The 8,641-nt window shown below is 32.2% G+C and overlaps 1 pseudogene; it reads left to right on the forward strand.

The window, feature by feature from the left end:
* Positions 1-6,648: 6,648 nt before the first annotated feature.
* Positions 6,649-7,200, forward strand: LOC149192150 (uncharacterized; annotated as a pseudogene).
* Positions 7,201-8,641: the final 1,441 nt, after the last annotated feature.

An 8,641-nucleotide genomic window follows, 5' to 3' on the forward strand; every position in this document is an offset into this window, starting at 1 on the left:
TTATTCTAGGTCATATCCCCCTCTGTCCTTGTATTGGTTTTTCTTGACCCTACAGGACTTGGTATGATTTCGAAATTTCCTGACTTCATGTGCTCTAATCAGAACATATGCACTGTGCCACTGTTGACTGGGTTCAACGATCCTCCATTGGTTACCCACCAGAGTCATATGGAAATATAGTTTCCTCTGTTTTTGAACAAGAACACATCATGGTTTATGTATCCCGGCGTGTGGACGACCTACATTCTCATACTCTTCTTCACATGGATCATCGTACTCTCTCTATTCGGATGCACTGCTGGCACCGCCTGGACCATTGTCAATCTCTCCCATTTCGCGGTCAGTATTCAATTCATTGCTTTTCTGTCATTAATTTCCTGAAAATCGACTCTTTAGGGTTTATGTTTTGGGGCCAGGTTTCGTGCAAACCAATTACTTTTCATTACGTTTTTCTTTCCTTCAACTCTACCTATTGTATCAATGTTCAGATTGTATCCATGTTAAATCTGAAGTATATAATTAGATTCACTGTGAAAAAACATACCTGTGCAGACAAAAAATGTATGGAAGTTCCTACATGCAGAATATTAAGAGGTTATTAATGACTGTGCTTTTGGAAATTCTTACATGCAGAATATTACCAAATTATTAGATTATTACCTTTCGGCAAAGGTAATGAGCACTGGCTATGATTGACTATCAACTGCCCTTCTGGCACTGACTAGCCCCAGCTAGGCTAGAAGTTGCAAGTTCGACTGCCCCTGTATTGAAGTTATTCTCAAGCGCCAGCAAAGTAGCAAGTGGGTTCCCTACCGGGTTGGCATTCTGTTCTTTCAACATAACAAGGGTTGGCATTCTGTTATTTCAACATAATAAGTTCGCCTTTCTCTGCATTATGCATGTCGCACCTCATGCCAAGCCATTGCCACTATCCTGGCCAACCACCTTACTTACCAGCATGCCAAGCTCAGTCAAATAGCCATCGAGCTATGAGAGTTGAATAGGCTTGTCTGTACGATGAATTCTCACCTTTAACCAAGTGAAATCATCTTTAGCCGTTGTTGTTTCAGTCACAAACCGAGAGCATCCAATATCATGTTCGGTGATGACCAAAAATCCCATTGCCATTCCAACATCCCACTATCCATGCTGAGCAAACCTTCTCTAAATCTCTCTGTCGAGTAAATCAATTTGCTCAGAATAAGAAATAAAAATCAATTTCATCGTCACAATTTCTTTAATTGTGAAATCTTCAAATTCGAGAGCCAGATTGCTTACAACTTGGAAGTGCCGGCTTCAGATGTTGGAAAAATTTGATCTTTGGAATCCATTGCAGAAGAGGAGGCTGTAGTGCCCACAAAGATGATTGCTTGCTGAATCTGCAGAAGAGAAGGCTGTAGTGCCTGCAAAGATGATTGCTCGCTGAATCTGAAACAGGCACCAGGGACGGAGTGGTCAATGCTAAAAAAATTCTTAAACACAATTTGAACTATAGAACACCTGGAAGGAACATTACTAATCCATCCACGTATTGCATGGTATTCATCCACGTATTGCATTTTGTTTTCTGGAAAATAGGGTCATGAGGCAAGTGGCCTTCGTGTTCTGGAAATAAGTTCGTGCCCTCGTGAGGAGCCCAGATGGTTCTCAACATGTTTCATTGTTTAAATATTTGGTTCCACATGGCTCAATCCTCGGATCCTGGGAATGGTAGCCAGATTGCTTACACCTTGGAAGTGCCAACCTTTGATCTTTGGACTCTATTGCAGAAGAAAAGGTTATAGTGCCCAATTATGTATTATATATCTAAATGCATTCACTTAATTTTCACAATTTTTTCCGTGGTTGATATTAGTTTATGTAAGATTATTATTTTAATATGTTCTTAATTGATAAACTGAAATTCATATATGTTTGATTAATTTTTTTTATTATATATATATAGAAATTTTATTATGTTTTTATAGAAAAGCATATTCATCTGAAATTCTGTATCATCAAAGCAAGGAGGCACACAGCAACTCCTGACCAATGGCTGCAATCTGCAAATAGATCTCGGTACTTTCGCTCTTCTCTGTTGAAGTCAGTGCTCAAATGTAATCGGAAACTAGCTCTCATTTGAGAATTATCTTCACCATTCTGTCCACTGACTAAAACTGTAATATTAAATCCATAGTCTTCTGGATGGCAGTTACCTGCCATGTAGAGTGATAGATATACCCTTCACGATGCACTGAATCACATTATATATCCAAGACAGACAAGAATATTCTTAATTTTCTATCCAATATGAAGGAGGAGTTGCAGCTGCTTTAAATATCGTCAAAAAATCCATGATAGTATTTATACTACCAATGTTAAACTCGGCAATGGTCATTTGGGGGCAGCTCTGCAATTTTATATAGACATACTGGTTGAAGCCTCAAACTATCAGGAAGATTATGGAAAGGCAAGGCATTAGAGGCCCTACTCCTCGTTTCATCATTGCAAATCTCGCTGACATGACTATATTAAAGTTCTAATTTGAATCTTTGATGAACCCACGAGAATCTGAGGCGCCATGCTGGTTAAAAATCAATATCAGAACGAGATACAATGGACTCAATAACGATGTCCCATATCTTTAGAGACCCAAATTATACTTCAACTGAAACTATGCTCATTTTATCATCTTAAACTGAGTATTAAGAGTAGTTAATTTCTGAAAGTGAAACTTGATAAGTCAAACTCCATTACATTATGTTCTTCAAATAAGGCTACTCATGGTTCCACATGCTTCCTTGAACAACATGAACCTTGAACAACATGAAATTGGCAATAACAAAACCATGATTTTGTATCATATGAGAAAATATCTGATTGAAAGCCAAGCTGCTTGGGAAACTGTCGGCATATAGTGCTGCTGGTCAATCTCTGAACGTCAAAACATAGTATACGAATTCAAAGGCCGCTAAATAGAACTATGTGCAGGGACTAGCTGCTTCGCAGCCATCCTTGTTAACCGATGCAAATGATCAACAATGTTAATATCGCTTCACATGAAAGAAAAAAAAAAGCAGTGTTATGTGAATCAGCTTTTTTCTGGGTATAAAATACAACACAAATTATATTTACACACGTACATTGACTTTGTAAGACAAACATATAGATATTTTAAATGATTTTCATTGATTAATCTCGATCGAATCTTCAGAATGACTATCTTTATTATTATTTAGAAATTCTCCCTATTAAGTTCATTTATGATAGTGTGAGACCAAAGAAGAGTACAATATCTTGACAACTTTTTGCAGACTACAAAGTGCAGTGGGTTAATTGTGGAACATCTCTTTGAGTAGAAGATTGACATTTTATTTTTGTAATAATTATTTAGATGTTAGTGAGTATATTTCAAAACTTCATTATTATTTTGTTTTGTTTTTCTATAAGACAAAGTGTTTGAACCAAAACACAAGTTTAACTTGCAGATTAAATTGAATAATAGAAATTTAAATCTGTTTAAGGTGAATTTATTGATTATCATCATTAAGTTAATTTTCTAAAACAACTAATGAATTTGAAAATATTATCTCCATAAAAATTAAGAAAAAATACAATTTAAGAAAATAAAAACTATAAACATAAAGGAAAATATAAACATGCAAGTTTTTTTTGTTTCGTTTTATTTACATTATAAAATAATTCATAATCTTTATCACACTTTTTGTTCTTGCTCATTATGCATATTCAAATAAAAGATAAAAAATAAAATTACAAAGTTCTTATTAAACATAATTATAGGTATAAAATTTATATTCACAATTCATAGTCTCTATCTTTATTTTACCTATTTAAATAAAAAAACAAAATTACAAAATGTTACTAAGTATAATTATATGCATAAGATTTCCAATAACTAGAATAATATATTGAGATATATCATAGCTATTTATGATTAAGTCAAAAACACGTAACTAGATATTAGTTAAATAAAACACATAAAAACATTCCAGCAATTATATTGATAATTACAAAAGATCATTAAAAATTCATTTTCTAGTGTGCATTAGATTTCATTATCCTCAATAAAGACATTAACTTATATTATTAATAAAAATGGATAAATCCAAAAAATTAAGACTAATTCCAATGTATTAACCTATATTATTTATAAAAAAAAATTTATAAATCCAAAAGCTAATTCAAATATAAATTCCTGATAAAAATTGATAAATCCGGAAAATCATTACTAATTAATATTATTAGTAATAAAAAAATTATAAATCCAAAGAATTATTACTAATTGAAATATAAATAGAATACCATCCATTAAGATTTTTAGTGCACTACTCTAATACCAACAAACATGTTCTACACCTGTATCCCGCATTTACTTTTCTATCCGGCATGGACTACCCATGCGTGCAGTTCTTATCTGAAATGTATGAATAAGTTACGTGGGGTATAGCCCTTCCACATTCACTACAACCCGACAACTATCAAAATTGGAAAGGGACTCCCAGACAAACTGCCACGTCATATAAATTCGACAAATGCATCCCAATGAAATATATAAACACATATATGGGAGCGGCACCCTAGATATAGTGGTTCTTAGAAAACATTAGGATTGAGAAACCTTTGTTTCAATAGCTGTAGGAAATAAATACAGAAATCAGTAACCTTATCGGCCTAGCTTTAGCGCTATGGTTACGTATATGCACAAGTCGTTTCATAGGTCACCTTGGAAAAATACAAGTAAAGCTAAAACCCACGGAAGGGTCAGTAAAGAGAGCAGGGAGTCTTTATAATTTAAAAATGAGAGCGATAACATCATCATTTTATTTACACTGAGATAGTACTCTCAAGTCCTGCTGCTGCTGCTGGTGGAGGCGGCGGGGCGGCATTAATTTTATAAAGAATAAAAAATAAATTGATATATAAAACTTGGTAAGATTTCATATTTATTAAAGTGTTTGTTTTATTATATTAGATATATTTTTCATTTAATAATTATTTTATTATAAATTATTTATTTGTTAGGAGAAAAAATATATTTTTATTTAAAAATGTATTTTTAATACTAAAATTTATAAAGATATATAAATTCTGTTTTCTTATTTTTTTAATTTGAACTTGTAATTTATTAATAAGAAATAGGTTTCATAATTTTTAAACTTATTAAATTGTGGTGATTTTGGAATATTTCACTTCATTTTTTCAAATAAAATAAATAAAAATATATAAATATTCTCTTATCATTCATAAAAATAAATTCTATTCTCTTATTTTTTTAATTTGAACTTACAATTTATTAATAAGAAACAGGTTTCATAATTTTTAAACTTATTAAAATTATGGTGATTTTGGAATATTTCACTTCATTCTTTTCAAATAAAATAAATAAAAATATATAAATATTCTCTTATCATTCATAAATTTGATAAACCTACTTTAGTTTTAGATAAATCAAACATTAATTATCACTGGCAATTAAATATTAAATACAAATAATACCTCTAAAAAACATGAATTGTGAGCTCTTTTAATCATCGGTTAGGAATTAAAAAATTGAACATTATTTTTATATATTGTTAATGATATATTAAAACATAGTAGATGGAGTTTTCAATTATTCATAAAACACAATATAATATATATTACAGAGAAGTTGTAGCTAAAAGTTCTAAGTTTATTAGCAATTAGGTATAAAGAAAAAGAGTTACAAGTAAAATTTGCAATAAAAATAAACCACATATGTTGGTAAGAGAATTCAAGTCATATTTTTTTGGGATTTCAATAAGTTGTTATTGTTAAATATTCTTAAAAACACTCTAAAATAAGTAGTGTTTTACCTAACTTAAAAGTTAATAAATAAGATAGTTATTCTTAGTTGCATCTTGTTTAATTTTTCTAGGATGAGATTCTTGCATGTCGGTGGTGTCTGTATCTTGTCTCATTTAATGCATAGTGTTTCATTCTTGCATGTGGGTTGGCTATTGTGAGCTTCTAATAACATTGCAAACCATGTTTGTTGATATGGAACATTTAACTTTCAAAACTTGAATTTACATGCTGTGATGTATAAAAAGGCATATGACCAATATTTTTTCTGTTATCCATTAATGTTCATTCTTATGATCATATTTGCCAGTATTAAAATTGATGTTTTAATAGTATTTATAAATTCTTTATGCTTGCAAAGTTCTCTATATATTTAATAAACTTTTATCTATGTCATGTTTAAGAGCTTTGTATCTTGTGAGTTATGTTAGGATGAGAGAATTCCCAAATATTAGAGCAGAAATTCTTTACAAATAAATTATAAACTTAAGAAAATTACCAACATATGAAAAATATTACACTAAAAATAATAGAATGAGATGAATGAGAATATGAAAAATATTACACTAAAAATAATAGAATGAGATGAATGAGAACAGCTAGACCACATAATTTGGGAAAGGATTGCACAAAAATAAAAGTAATAGAATGAGGTGAATGAGAACAGCTAGACCACATAATCTGAAACTTTCCGAATAAATGAAACCTCCCAGCTATGAGAATCCAAAATAAAACTAAGACCCTAATCACCCGACACTAGCATCAATCATGCAATTAAAGCAAAATAAAAATAAAAATAATATGTCTAATTAATAGAGGAAAACCATGGAGTGCTATATGTGCGGGGATGTAGGCTTTGCAGAGCATCTGTTTCAGTGTAACAAATGCCGATTCCGCTTCCAGCACAAGTAGCACTACACAAAGTTTTCAGCATTGCAATGTTTAAGACTTGTATTAATGACATGTACAGATTCCTGTTTCGTTCAATAATAATACTGTTTGATCATGAATTTGCAGATATTGCGGCAGAGATATTTCTATGAAGATAATATTGAATTCTGCGATTGCTGTTTCATGGAATCTGATAAATCGAGCGCCTTTACTGCTAATTTGCATTCTAACACCCAATCTAAGCCGCCCATAATAAAGACAGTCGATGGCAAAGGGTCAAATGGCTCCAATTCTATTAGAAGGAGATTAGCCCATGCCTTCACTGATGAATCAAAAGGAGGTGAAGGTAGACGTATGGTTAAATGTAATGATCGGAAGCCGAACGTGACATTAGGATTGCTAAGAACTCTCAGTAAAACAAATATGAAAACTACTGCTGGAAGAAATAAGCGAAGATTAAAGCTCCTCCACGAAATCCCATGTTAAATATATGTTTCCTGAAACTAGAAGCTGTGATGTCTTTCTATTTCGGATTGCAAAATGCGCTCCTTATATTCCAGGAAAAACTTGCATCCTTGTATCGTCGGTAAGCGTGACCGGTTGGATCTTAATCTTGCGAAGAACAAGGTTCTATTTGCGATTGCAGTTCTCTGCACCTTCTATGTAGATTAATTTTATTTTTTCCCGTGTTTATGGACAATTGGTCGAATAATATACTAATTCACTTTTTTCCTTTCAAAATTTGATTTTTGAAATCAATCATAGTTACTAAATTCGTCCACATGAAGGCAAACAAATCGTAAATTCATCAATCAGTCGATTCGAATGGCGCATTATTCGTTGAAATTCAATTCGTCGAGTGTGTTCCCATTCGAGCAGGCCCTCAGAAAAAGCAATACTGGTAACTTCAGATTGTTTTGTAAGGACCGCTCGGACTTTCTGGTCTGACATGAAACCATTAGCTATGCGTTGGCTTTTGGGTATGCTTCCCCATGGTTTAGGTATGGGGAAAACTGGCATTTCCGTTTTTTTTACAATTAATATGACAACATTGTGCACTGTATGACGTGGTGGAGTACACAGCAGCTAATTTAGAGGATCATCCAGTTTTTCTATTTTGGGCTATATGGAAATGGTTGAATAAGAGTTTTTTTTTTTTTTTTTTTTTTTTTTTGTAATTCTTCCGTTTTTCTATTTTGTGCTTTATGGAAATGGTGGAATAAGATCTTTTTTGTAATTCTATTGAAGACTTCAGGTTGGTATATGAGCGCGCTGTATCATATCTTTTTAGGATTACTCTTCTTGATACTTGCAATTAAAAAACACATCACACTCAAACCTACCCCAACTCGAGTATCCAATAGAGTATCAAGTAGGCTTTTACGATGGTGTAGCGCAAAGGAACATTTCTGGTTGTGGCTTTGGATAGCCATGTTAAAAGAATGGGAAAACAGGATTCACTAAAAAGTTGGAAGTAGCATAAATATCAAGGTTGAAGCAATGGCTTTCTGGGGTTTTTTATGGTTTACAAATTTTCTCAATAATTTTGATATATATATTTTTGGGGACTCTAAGATTATTATTGATCAGGTAAATGGTTGTGCTAATATCAACAACCCACCACCCATTGGATGGTTATGGAGAATTGGACATCTATGAACTCAGTTCAAAAATTCAACAATTATGCACATCTATAAAGAACATACCCAAGTAGCTGATGAACTTTCAAAGAGAGCCTTAGAAGGTAATATTGGTGATATGCACATTCAAAAAACTTTAGCAGACAATGTTCTAGATGTTGGGGAATTTCCTTTCCCTCGATAATTTCTATTATTCCTTTTTTTTGGTATAATTTTGTGTCCATTTTCTTTTCTTCAATCTGCTGACCACCTATATTGGAAGGAAAGATATGATACACTATGTATAT

Source organism: Pinus tabuliformis, chromosome 2_2, assembly GCF_031772625.1.
Source record: "Pinus tabuliformis cultivar Carrire ecotype Pingquan chromosome 2_2, CPIR1, whole genome shotgun sequence".
In the NCBI taxonomy this organism is placed as follows: domain Eukaryota; kingdom Viridiplantae; phylum Streptophyta; class Pinopsida; order Pinales; family Pinaceae; genus Pinus; species Pinus tabuliformis.